The following is a 13,864-nucleotide window of genomic DNA, read 5'->3' as shown; positions in this document are numbered from 1 at the left end:
GCCCTTGCCATTGACCCCTGCTTGGGGGGGGGGGGGGGGGGGGGGGGGGGGAGGGGGGGGTCTTAAACTTGAGACCATAAGCTCATGAATTTCCTGTCTAACTGTCTCTGAACCGGTACCTCGCTTTTCCCCTTTAAGATGTCTTTGAGCAAGATTTTAATCATCTGAACTGGCAACTCCTTTTGTGACTCGAAGTCAAATTCTGTTTGATATTGACTTTGTGAAGCCCTTGAAAAGTTTTACTGTGCTAAAGATGCTATTTAAATGCACGTTGTTGTTGTTGCTTTGCTGTTTTTATGCTGCATAGAACTGTTATCCATTTATATGAGTTAAATATTGTGAGTAAATATTCTATCAAAAAAATGATATGGTACAGTGATTGTTCAGAATTTATATTACAGAGAGATAAACAAAAAAGTTCCTGAGTGCAAGTTGCATAACATGTGCAAACAGCATTTTGCAATCTTAATGTTATTAGCAACCCCAGCCAGTGTCTTATTAATATATTGTCATCCTGGAACTGTGAAACCTCACTGCCACTTTAAGAGGCGTATAGCAAATTGTTTCACTGATTTAGCTCCAATGACACTGTCTTTCTGAATAAATTAGGAAAATAGAACTGTGCCGAGGTTTGAAGGCACGGTGTCATCCACAAGAATAAAAATTCTGAAATCAAGAAATCATTCTGAACTGAAATTATTTTAATGGTCACTGAGATCAACTTGGATTACCTCGAAAGTCAGTGGAGAATTTGTGTTCCATCGACTGTGAGCCTCGCAGCAATGCCATACATGCAAAAGCCAGGCAGGCTGCTCTGAATGGAAAATGTTTTCCCAGAAGACACTGAGGAGGCTGTCAGCAAAGGGTTTTACTACATCACCTGAATTACAAAGCTTCAGTTGATATGTGGGGACTGTCTCCTTGTTGTATGTTTCCAGCGCTGAGATCTGCTTGGAATATTGCGGGAAGAGCCTGCTCTGCACTTCATGGCCTACTCAATACAAGCTAATGCAATAGATAAACACCACCAAACTAGGTTATTCCAGCTCTCTGGAGCCTTTGACTGCTGAAGCTGCTCTGAAAAAATGGAGAGCTTAGCTGATTCAATTTATGCTCATTTCTATAGTGGTCTCATGCGTCATGGCTTTACTAAGAACTGAAGAGACATCAGGGACATCTTCACTGACAGGTAAAGGGGTTTTGTAATTGATTCGAATCAGATTATTTTGTCAGAACTCATCTTGTAATTTACAGTATTTTAATTGTGATGTACCATTCAGCATAACAGTTTTTTGTAGCAGACTGCCACTTGATGTGAATTGATGACACCATTTCTTTTTACAAATAATAAACTTCTGATTCTTACTGATTTTGCACTGGCAGAGGTCATACAACTTAAATATTCCTGTGAGCCTGTATCTGTTATTCCTTGACAAATCCTTGACAAAAATAATTTGCACTGCTCCTGTGCTAAGGACCACAGATGCTCTTGCTTCACACTAGTCAGTTTTATTCATGATATTTAAAAGGGCACTGTTTTCGTGAAGAAGTTTGTAATAAATTGTTTAGTGTTAGCTTGCAAATATGCAAAATAGCAACATAGTGTGTAAAAATGCTTCAATATATTAATTGTGCGTGTTATCACTGTGGCATAAATGATGTGCAACTGATTTTATTCTTCTCCCACTGGAAGCTTTACAATTTTTAATGAGGATGTTTCTGTAGATTTGGTATCTGTAAATGCACAACCGTGATCTCTCGTAATCAACTCACTGAAAAACAAAAGGGACAATTGCAAAAAAAACCCCTCAATTTTTAAGTCAGTAAAAGATGTATTTGCCAACTGAGTAGTGAAAAGAAATATGTTGGAGTGCCTTTTTGTTGAGAACCTCTTTCAGTAATAACATTATGGTGTTAACTTGAGGTGATTGTGTTAGATATTAGGGTAAGTGGGGCAGCAGGGTGGCACAGTGGTTAGCATTGCTGCCTGTGGCGCTGAGGACCCAGGTTCGAATTCCGGCCCTTGGTCACTGTCCATGTGGAGTTTGCACATTCTCCCCGTGTCTGCATGGGTTTCGCCCCCACAACCCAAAGATGTGCAAGTTAGGTGGATTGGCCATCTAAATTGCCCCTTAATTGAAAAAATAATTGGGTACTCTAAATTTATTTAAAAAAGAAAATAAAAGATATTAGGGAAAGTGGCATATGAAGTTGGCTGAGTGACAGGAATCAGAGAGCACTGATGAATTCTTGACCAGGAGGAAGGTATGCAGCGGGTCAGTACTAGCAATAAAAGCAAAATACTGCGGATGCTGGAAATCTGAAATAAAAACAGAAAATGTCAGAAAGTGTCAACAGGTCGGGCAGAATCTGTGGAGAGAGAAACAGAGTTAACTTTTCAAGTCTATATGACTCTTCTTCTGAACTGAAAACTTTTTTATTTCAGTACAAGGAACACTCCTTTTCTTGATCTGTGTTAATGGTCTAGATTTTGTGTACAAGGCACAATTTCAAACACGGCACTAAACTTGAAAGTATTGTGAACACTGAGGAGGATAGCGATAGACTGCATAGGACATATGCTGCTGGAGTGGGTGGACATGTGGCAGATGGAGTTTAACACAGACAAATCAAAGTGGTACATTTTGGTAGGAAGAATGAGCAGTGTCACGTGTGGCCTCAACTGGAGCATTCTGTCACTTCTGTGCAATTCTAGGATGTGAAGGCTTTAAAGAGGGTGCAAATAAATTTTATGATAACGGTTCCAGGGATGAGGGACTTCAGTTGCATGGGTAGATTTGTTTTCTTAGAGAAAGGTGAGAGGAGATTTAATAGAAGGTGCTTAAAATCATGAGGGGTCTGGACAAAGTAGAGAGAAATTAACGGCAGGGCTGAGAACCAGAGCACACACAGTCTTCCCACCAATCAACTATACAGTTTGTACATATTTTCCTCCTTTTTCGCCCCCCCCCCCCCCCCCCCCCCCCCCCCCCCCCCCCCCCCGTACCGAACAGCTCTTCAAACACGGTCACAAACATCCCCCACCTTTTCTCAAACTCCCCTGCTGAGCCCCTTATCTCATACTTTATCTTCTCTAACCGCAGGAAGTCGTACAGGCGACCCAACCATGCTGCTACCCGCTGAAAGAACCCACTCATTCTCGCCCGAGTCATATGCACCCTGTGCACCACCTTAAACTGTATCAGGCTCATCCTTGCACAAGAGGAGGTCCCGTTTACCCTTCGCAGTGCCTCACTCCATACTCCCCAATTGATTTCCATTCCCAACTCCGCTTCCCATTTCTCCTTGATCTTCACCACCCGCTCGCCTCCCTGGTCCCCCAGCCACTTATATATATCCCCAATTCCTCCCTCCCCTTCCACATCCGGAAGCAGCAGTCGCTCCAGCAGGGTGTATCCCAGCAATCTAGGGAACCCCTTCCAGACCTTTCATGCAAAGTCCCTAACTTGCAGATAGCTGAACTAACTACCTCTTGACAGTCCCACCCTCCCCCTTAGCTCCTCCAGACTGGCGAACCCTTCCTCCAAATACAAACCCCTCACCTTGACCAGCCCCACTTCCCTCCACCTCCTGTATACACTATCCATCCCACACGGCTCAAACCCATGATTCTCGCACAGCGGCGTTAGCACTGACATCCCTTCCACCCTAAAATGCCTCCTCAGCTGATTCCATGGGCTGGATTCTCCGACCCCCCGCCGGGTTGGAGAATCGCCGGGGGGGGGGGGGGGGGTAGCGTGAATCCCGCCCCCGCCGTCTCCCAAAGTCTCTGGCACCAGAGATTCGGCGGGGACAGGAATTACGCCACGCCTGCTGGTGGGCGCCCCTCGGCGATTCTCTGGCCCGTGATGGGCCGAAGTCCCGCTGCTGTAATGCCGGTCCCGCCGGCGTGAATCAAAACACCTCCCTTACCGGCGGGACTGGCGGCGCGGGTGGGCTCCGGGGTCCTTGGGGGGGGGGGGGCGTGCGGGGCGATCTGGCCCTGGGGGGTGCCCCCATGGTTGCCTGGCCCGCGATCGGGGCCCACCGATCGCCGGGCGGACCTGCGCCATGGGGGCACTCTTTTCCTTCCACGTTGGCCATAGCCTTCACGATGGCCGACGTGGAAGTGACCCCCCTCCCTGCGCATGAGTGGGGATGACGTCAGCAGCCACTGACACTCCGCCGCCTGCGCGAACATCCTCCGGCCGGCGAAGTCCCTTCGGCCCCGGCTGGCGTGGCGCCAGAGGCCTTTCCCGCCGGCCGGCGGAGCGCCAACCACTCCGGCGCGGGCCTAGCCCCTCAAGGTTAGGGCTTGGCCCCTAAAGGTGCAGGGAAATCCGCACCTTTGGGGCAGCCGAACGCCAGAGTGGTTCACGCCACTCCATCCCGGCCCATATCTTCACCGTGGACTGCACCACTGGACTCCCTGAATACCTACTCGGAGCCATTGGCAATACTGCCATCACCATAGCCCTCAAACTAGACCCCTGCACATGTTGGCGGAGAGGGTCCAAGTGGTGAAAATGAATATTCTGCCGAGGTTCTTGTTTATCTTTCAGGCTCTCCCGATCTTTATACCAAAGGCCTTTTTTCGGAATGTGGACACAGTCATCTCTGACTTTGTATGGGCGGTGAAGGTGCCGAGGGTGGGGAGGAGGTGGGGACGACCCTGCTACAGAGGCAGAGGCAGCAGGGGGGCCAAAATGGTTCATTATTATTGGGCGGCGAATGTGGACAAGGTGTGGCGGTGGTGGGAAGGAGAAGGGGTAGAGTGGGTTAGGATGAGGAACTGATTCTATGTTTCGATGTCAGTGTAGCACCCTTGCCTTTGTGACAGGAGATTCTAGCTCAATTTCTAATATGGCATCAACGCATTGGGCTGGGTCTTCAGCAGAGATAACATTGAGGGTGCTGGAAAATAGGAGCGAGCTTCATTGGGACCTCTCCTTGATGCATTCTCACTGCCAGGGTACTTTTACCGGGCTGGTAACTGGTTTGGCTCACTGCTCCATGGGTGCGGGCAAACAATTAGAGTAGCCCAGCCTCCAATTTAGAGTGACTTTATACCAAGGCTGGAAGGATTCTGCAGGCAGAATCATATGGGCACTTCCTGTTCAATTGAGGTGGCCTCCCTGTGGCAGGATGGCATGGGGGAGGACTAGAGATGTTGCGGGAACCAAATTCAGAGGCTCCATGCCCTAATGGTGAAACAGTGTGAATGGAAGGCTGAAATCATTGGTGTGTTTGATCCTGAGCAGGAATTTCCCCTCTATTCCGATGCCCCTGCTGACAATGGAGGATGGAAAATAACCATGAGGGCATCCTCTTACATGGGTCAGCATAATCAAGAGAGGGGAGGATTTGAAGTAACACCCAAAAAATAAATGTAAACGTTTTGTGGTGATTGTCCCTTTAAGGGGAACACAGTCAAGTAAGGGTCACCTGGTCTGGGTGACCAATCAGGACTCAGAATGGAAATCACCCCAGGGGGAGGAGTTCTCTTTGACAGATGCATTCCAGAATCAGCTACAGCCATGCTGCTGCTCTTGTCGATCACTAATGAAGTCTCTGAAAGTGCATCATTACAGGGATCTAAAATGAAGGACAGAAAGTCCATTCACAGCCACAACCCTGAAAGGTTTCAACATGCTGCTCCAGCCAGTGCTATCAGAATCTCATGTGCTGTTCAAATAATTTCCTAATTCCCAAACCCTCTTATATCCTCACACTGCTGATTCTTTATTCTGTGCGGGCCAGTCAGGATGCCACCATGTTGAGGTGCCGTGCAGTCCCTCAAGCTGCCTCAGCAGTGGCTGCCTCTCCCAATGGAGCTGTTGGTCCTCTGAAGCGTTGATAGCTGCCCACCGTCCTGAATTGTACGGCAAGTGCAGAAGTGGCTAACTAAGTAACCGCCTTCCGAAGTTTTGGTGCCAGTCTCGTTGCTGGAGTGTGTGGGCTCAGGACCCTCATTTGGTCCTGACTCCGGAATCCTGATGCCCGTTGGAAAATCTCGAATTGAAGTTGACAATTCAGTGTAGCCTTGTGGGAGTCCTATATTCTCCGAGGTGGCACATTTCAGATAGAAGTGAGACCCCTGATAAGGAGTTGCAAAAGATTTAGTGGCTCTGTAGAAATAGGGGTTTCTCCCAATACCACAGCCAGCGTTTACATTGAAACAACATCACTAAAGTCCAATTATCTCATTGATGGTTGTTGGATTTTGCTGTATGGAAATTGACTCCTGTGTTTCCTTACATTCCAAACAGTGATTTCATTTCAAAGTATTTCATTGGCTGTGGAGCAGCTTGGATGTCATGAATGGTGCTGTGCAAATGTAAATTCTTTGGTTACTTTTGTAATTTAATGGAACCACCTTCTATGATGGTCCTCCGTGTGCAATCGTGTGATTGACACTTGTGCTAGTGAGTTAGAGGAAACCAAACCACAGGACAGAAACTTGGTTGCTCTTCTCCTTTCTGCACAGAAGAGAGATTGAAACCTGCCCCACTGGTTTGAGGATACAAGAGGATTAGGAAAATCTTTGAACAGTACATCAAAATCTGAAAGCATTGGCCGGAGCAGCATATTGCATGTGTGAGCTGTGAATGGATTTTCTCCCCTTCATTTTAGATACCTGTAATGATGCACTTTCACAGACTTTGACTGGAATTCTCCGGCCTTTGCGGTTCACCGTTCCCGCTGGCAACACCCCCCCGCCTGTGGATTTTCCGGTGACGTGGGGTGGCTTCAATGGGAAATCCCACTGACAAGTAGCGGGAGTATGGAATCCCGCCACCAGCGAACGGCGAGCCACTGAGAAACACACAGCTGGGGGAACGGAGAATCCAGCCCTTTATTAGTGAACAACAAAGGATTTATTTACAAGGATCTATAAGAGCAGCAGCATGTCCGTAGCTGCTTCTGCAATGCCTCCTCCCCCTGAGGTGATTCCCCACTCGGAGTCCCGATTGGTCACCCAGGCCAGGTGACCCTTACTCTGTGTTGCCCTTAAAGGGAAAATCACCACAAAACCTTTCCATTCTTTGTTTGGATGTTACTGTAAACCCTAGATGTCACTGCCTTTCTGGTCCCCTCTCCTGAATATGCTGAGTAATGCAAGAGGATGCCCTCATGGCTATTTTCCATCCTCCAGAGTGCCTTAACTAAATTACTGTTCTTTATGTGGAGACTCCATAGTGAATATTAGTAGGCCCTTTCAAAGTGGAGAGACTGTCCTTGCCCTTAACCAATGTTGACACACACACACTTTCCAGTAGGCTTACCGGATAGGAATCAGCGAGTAACTCAGAAGTTATTTGGCCAATCATTGCATTTGCTATTGCCAATTGGCTTAAATCAATAGGCCAGCTCATGTGGGGTATTTCAATAAAAAATGTAGCCTTGAGTTATCACTTACACTGGTCAATACTGACACAATGCATGATCCCAGTGAGTCTGTTGCTTGGTTGTCTGTTTCGCCTTTGCTTGTTGCTGCACTGATAACCCTTTCATTCTGTGTTTAAGATTTCATTGCATTACATTTCCTGACTGCCAGACAGATGTAAAATTGAACGGACTGCACAAACAGAAGGAGCCAGCAATGAAAACAGACACCCACATTAATTGCACTGCAGGAAACATTTCATTCAGACCAAAGAGTAGATTTGTACTTGTGAATGGATTAACCTTAAACAGCAGCTGAACAATTTATTGCAACATTTTAGTCCACTTTCAATTTAATTAGGTAATTACACAGTTCACATGGTTATGCTCCTTCTCAGAAGCACGTTATACATCTCTCCAGTGATATTGTTAAATTAATAGAGCGAACCAGCATGGGACAACCTAGTAAATGGTTTTGTACAGAATACTTTTGCAAAAATGTTCCATCTTTCACAATTTTATCTGGCTTATTTTAAACTTTAGCGAATAAATTGATGAACAATTAGAACAATTAACTTTAAGCCCTTCAGAGGTCTCCTTTGCATGCCTTAAGATTTGTGCACCAAAAACGGGTTTTGGGACCATCCCAGCACTTTACTGAGGTAAATGCACCACTTGATTAAACATCAAAGATTTCATACTTTGTGTTGAGTTAGCCGATCACACACAGCAGGATTACAAACACCATGTCCTTAGATTAAGGAGAGGAAAAATCAGCTAAAGTTCCTGCTTCTGATCATTAACCAGTGATCCAAGCCTAAAAGTGGATTTGCAGTGAGACTTGTTTGTGCTTCCCACTCTCCAATAGCCTGATAATAATCACAGGCACAGTTAATGAATAGCTACTTTATTAATATTGATATCTGTGCACCTGTAATACATCGCTGACTGGATAATCCTTATTGGAGAAAATTGCTTTCAGTGGATTTATAACAAGGTGACGTCAAATGCAAGATTATGCCTTTTAAACATTCTGGCAGATAATCAGGAAGACAACAACTGGAGAATGGAAATGAAAGTTCGATGCTCAAATAGAAAACTATGTTGTGATGAAAGTAAGAAATTGTCATATTTGATATTTTTTTGCAGTAGCGTTGTTAAAACTGGCGTTACGATGCATACAGACGGACGGCATGTGGCACAGTGGTTAGCACTGGGACTGCGGCACTGAGGACCCGGGTTCGAATCCTGGCCCTGGGTCACTGTCCGTGTGGAGTTTGCACATTCTCCCCATGTCTGCGTGGGTTAAACCCCCACAACCCAAAGATGTGCAGGTTAGGTGGATTGGCGATGCTAAATTGCCCCTTAATTGGAAAAGAAAAATAATTGGGTACTCTAAATTTAAAAAAAAAGATGCAGACAGACAGCATGATTATTAGAGCAGCAATTAAGGTATAATCGTGAGGTCATCATTGATTTGTAGGTGAAGTGTTCTGCTAATAGATCTTGAGAACCATTTCCTTGTTAACAGATAGCTAGCTAATTGAATATTATTTATTTTTAAAAATTAATTTATGGCATGTGGCTGTCGTTGGTCAGGCCAGCTTTTATTGCCCATCCCTAACTGCCCTTCAGAAGGTGGTGGTGAGCTGCCTTCTTGAACCGCTGCAGTCTCTGAGGTGTAGGTACACCCACAGTGCTGTTGGGAAGGGAGATCCAGGATTTTGCCCCAGCGACAGTGAAGGAACAGTGATATAGTTCCAAGTCAGGGTGGTGAGTGACTTGGAGGGGAACCTCCAGTTGGTGAGTTTCTCAGGTATCTGCTGCTCTTGTCATTCTAGAATCTTCTAGATGGTACTGGTCATGGGTTTGGAACATTTTAACATTGCTGAGTTAGTGCAGTGCAACTTGTAGATGGTACACACGGCTGCCACTGTTCATCGGTGGTGGAAGGTTTAATGTTTGTGGAAGGGGTAGCAATCAAGTGGGCTGCTTTGTCCTGGATGGTGTTGAGTCAAGCTTCTTGAATGTTGCTGGAGCTGCACTCACCTAGGCAAGTGGAGAGTATTCCATTACACTCCTATGCCTTGTAGATGGTGGGCAGGATTTGGGCGGTCAGGAGAATAGAATTCCTAGTCTTTGACCTGCCCTGGTAGCCACAACATTAATATGGCTAGTTCAGTTCAGTTTCTGATCAATGGTAACCCCCAGGATGTTGATTGTGGGTGATTCAGTGATGGCAATGCCATTGAATGTCAAGGAGCCGTGGTTAGATCCTCCCTTGTAGGAGATAGTAATTTCCTGGTACTGTGTACCACAAATGTAACTTGCCGTCCAAGCCTGGATATTGTCCAGGTCTCATTTGGACAAGGACTGCTTCATTATCTGAGGAATTGTGAATGGTACTGAACATTGTGCAGTCATCCGCAAACACCCCACTTCTGACCTTATGTTGGAAGGGGTGTCATTGATAAAACAGCTCAAGATGGTTGGGCCTAGGCTACTACCTTGAGGAACTCCTGCAGTGATACCCTGGAGCTGAGATGGCTGACCTCCAACCACCACAACCATCTTCCTTTGTGCCAGGTATGACTCCAGCCATGATTCCCATTGACTCCAGTTTAGCCAGGGCACCTTGATGCCATTCTCGGTCAAATGCTGCGTTGATGTCAAGGGAGTCACTCTCACCTCACATCTGGCATTCAGCTCTTTTGTCCACACCCCACCCCATCTCAAGCCTATGTGCATGGTCACACACCGAGGAGAACCCACTTCCCCAGGAGAGTTTGAATACCCATCTCTGCCTTACGTATTCCTCCTTTACAGGTTGCAAAGATCTCCTTGAAGCTTGACCATCCCATTTACAGCCCAGTACCAAGCCAATCAAGACCAAGGCTAGTGTCTGTAGGACCATGACCACTCAATTCCCACCAAGCTGTGCATTATCCGAGTTGGGCACACAGGCTTTGCCCCTCCCTGGATAGGGACTACACTGTACATGCCATACATAGCCCTGTAGCATGACCCGCAAAACCCCAGGACTGCCGTTAATCTCCCATTCCGACCGCTTGGCCCAAGGGCTATGATTGTCTTTCAATGACGTTTCCCGTTCCATCTTAACGGATGAAAACACAGTCTCCCTCCTTCACCCGCTCCATGAATCTCTGTGCATCCCATCCCTCATATATCATTTCCACTCCCCTACCGCTCCATAAGCCTCTGTACAATCCACCCCTTTTGTGCCACACTAACACAACCACCCCTGGGTCTGCGTGCGTCCCCTCCCATTCATACAGTTCAATTCCCAACCACTCTCTTCTGTGGTCTGCATTCTAGTCTTTCATGCCAGGCTTCAGCTTCCCCACCCTTGGTCTCCTCTCTGTCTGCTGTTATCACCCCTCCTCCTGGAGGGGCTGGTTTAGCTCACAAGGCTAAATCGCTGGCTTTTAAAGCAGACCAAGCAGGCCAGCAGCACGGTTCGATTCCCGTACCAGCCTCCCCGGACAGGCGCCGGAATGTGGCGACTAGGGGCTTTTCACATTGAAGCCTACTCGTGACAATAAGCAATTTTCATTTCATTTCACTTCCTCCCGCCAACCTCACCATAGCTCATTGTCCCTTATGCTTCCTTCCTCCACTACAACCCCACCATTGGCAATTATCCCCCGAGTTTCCTTCCTCCTTCCCACATTACAACCCCATCATTGGCAATTAACATAAAATCCCTACATTGTAGAAGGAGTCCATTCAGCCCATCAGGTCTGCATCGACCCTTGGAAAGAGCACCCTACTTAAGCCCGTGCCCCCACCCTATCCCCGCAATTCAGTAACCTTACCTAACCTTTTGGGCACTAAGGTGCAATTTAGCATGGCCAATCCACCTAACCTTTGGACTGTGGAAGGAAACCGGAGCACCCGGAGGAAACCCACACTGGGAGAATGTGTAAACTCCACACAGTCACTCAAGGCCGGAATTGAACCCGGGTCCTGTCATAATATCCACTCATGTATATCATGAGATGCAGACAGGCAGAGATTGACACACAGGATAACCAATGAACACACACGACACAGAACAACCAATCACCAGACAGGCACCACCACTATAAAGCCCACAGGGCATTAAGGCTCACTCTCTCTCTCACAGGAAACGGCTAGGGAGATAGTCACAGTGCACAGGCCAATGAACATCATCACCATCTGGTAGAGAGCTAGTCTGGTCAAGCCAGTAGGAGGTTATCAGTTAGGTTAATAGAGTATCAACCTGCAGCAGATTATGTACAGCAATCAACAGGTTCAATAAAGCAGAGTTGGATCATCTCCTGTGTCGGAAGCTTGTTTTTCGTTTTACTGCATCCAGTTGCAGTCAATGTTAGACCAACACAGATAACACATCAGGTCCCTGGAGCTGTGAGGCAGCAGTGCTAACCACTGTGCCATCATGCCGCCCATGTCTCCGCCTTGGATTGGATTTGTTTATTGTCACATGTACCGAGGTATAGTGAAAAGTACTTTTCTGCGAGCAGCTCAAACAGATCATTTAGTACATGAAAATAAAATAAAGTAAAAAGAAAGTTCATAATAGGGCAACACAAGGTACTCAATGTAAACACATAGACACTGCCATCGGGTGAAGCATACAGGAGTGTAGTATTAATCAGGTCAGCCCATAAGTGTCTTTTGGGAGTCTGGTAACAGCGGGGAAGAGGCTATTTTTGAATCTGTTCATGCGTGTTCTCAGACTTTTGTATCTCCTGCCTGAAGGAAGAAGTTGGAAGAATGAGTAGCCGGGTGGAAGGGGTCTTTGATTCCTCTTTCCCCTACTACAACCCCACCATTGGCAATTATCACCCATTTCTCCTTCCTCCTTCCCCCTGCCCTCTCCATCTCCACCATTACCCATTCTTACCCTGTCTTCTGTCTCCCCGCCTCCCCCGGCTCCACCCTGATCACAATGCTGGTCTATGTCTGATATGCAACTCTGCCTAAGCCCAGGTGATGCAGTTCTGAGGAACAGAGGAAGCCTGTGAGCAGGGCAACCCTATAGCGGCATACCTGTAGCATCTCACCGGCATTGGTATAAACCTGGAGGCAGCTCTGAATATTGCACTCACCCCAAAGTCGCGAGTGAAGAGAGGGCCACCAGCTGTATGCCACTTGTTTCAAAACAGTCTAATTTCCCACTGACGTGACAATATATTGGGAGGGGCTTTGTGATGCCGGCAAGTAACCATTTCAATGAGCAGTCATGAGATGGTAATATATGAAAATGGTGTTCCTGCCAAGGATAAGTGGGAAACCCCATCCACCATCAACCTGTCATGAAAGTAGGGAAGGGAAAATTCCAAATTTTTCCAGCTGACGGAATCTGATTTTTGGACTCTCCCCAAAGCTTCCCCTCCCAGTCAGCATGAAAACCACTGCAGGCAAGGTGGGAAAGTTTTGGCCAAGCGATGTCAAACTGTAGAATAAATCAATCAAGTTTCCAAGTACCAACTGGCATGACAGATGCCATGTAATGTGGATAATATGTGGCAGATGCAGTATAACGTAGGTAAATGTGAAGTTATCCACTTCAGTAGGAAAACAGAGTAACAGAGTATTATTTAAATGGTGATAGATTGGGAAGTGTTGATGCACAAAAGGGTCCTGGGTGTCCTTGACATTGTCATGGTCGAGACGTGAAAGAAAAAAATATGTATAAATATTTTGTCAGCTGGCCTACTTTATAAAGTCATTTTTTGAACTTTTCAAATTGGACAGTTGCTGAGCTGAGAATATGGTTGCGGATATTCACACACTGCCATCCAGGAATTTCAAAGTTAACAAAGACTAAAACCTCAAATGTTTGGAACGTAATGCTCCTTGCATTGCATCAACATTCCAGCCTAGCCAGTGTCTTGGCCCAGCAGACGTTCGGTCTGCTCCAGCCAATTTCGAACAATGACAAACCTTGTCTCCTAATCTCAGTCCAAAGTGGCCTACCCCGCATCCACAGACTGTGACCTCTTGTTCTACACTTACAAGCCAGAAAAAACATCATCCCTCATCTAGTCTGTTCAGCCCTGTCTGAACTTTGCACATTTCAATTAGATTTCCCCTCATTCATCCAAACTCCAGTCAATATAGACCTAGTTGACCTCTCCTCTCCTCATATGACCATCCTGCCAAACCAGGATTCAGTCTGGTAAACCTTTAGGACAATCTTAATCTCTGATAATTGTACTCATGGCCTAAGCATTAACTGTTCTAACACAATGGTTTTGACATGAGGACCTTGTTTAACAGCCTAAAACCCATATCACCTGACTGAGACTTGGGCTTGATGTGTTAGGCAGGTTGGATGCAGTGAAGCTAGAAACAGACGTCTGATTTAGGAGATGATCCAACTGTTTTATTTAACTAGTGGACTGCTGTACATGTTCAGCTGTGGGTTGACACTCTACTAATCTACTAATCTAACTGATGACCTCTTACT

The 13,864-nt window shown here is 46.4% G+C and overlaps 1 protein-coding gene across 1 annotated transcript in view; it reads left to right on the top strand.

Moving 5' to 3' along the window:
- Nucleotides 1-894: 894 nt before the first annotated feature.
- Nucleotides 895-13,864, top strand: part of LOC119962891 (probable tRNA methyltransferase 9B) — an 89,264-nt gene continuing 76,294 nt past the window's right edge. Inside the window, exon 1 of the mRNA XM_038791126.1 lies at nt 895-1,189. The gene's annotated coding sequence lies outside the window, so the exon portion shown is untranslated. The remainder of the gene's footprint in view (nt 1,190-13,864) is intronic.

The sequence above is a fragment of the Scyliorhinus canicula genome, chromosome 3 (genome assembly GCF_902713615.1).
Source record: "Scyliorhinus canicula chromosome 3, sScyCan1.1, whole genome shotgun sequence".
NCBI classification, from domain to species: domain Eukaryota; kingdom Metazoa; phylum Chordata; class Chondrichthyes; order Carcharhiniformes; family Scyliorhinidae; genus Scyliorhinus; species Scyliorhinus canicula.
Note: the sequence above shows the minus strand (reverse complement) of the source record. Positions and strands in the feature narration are given on the sequence as shown.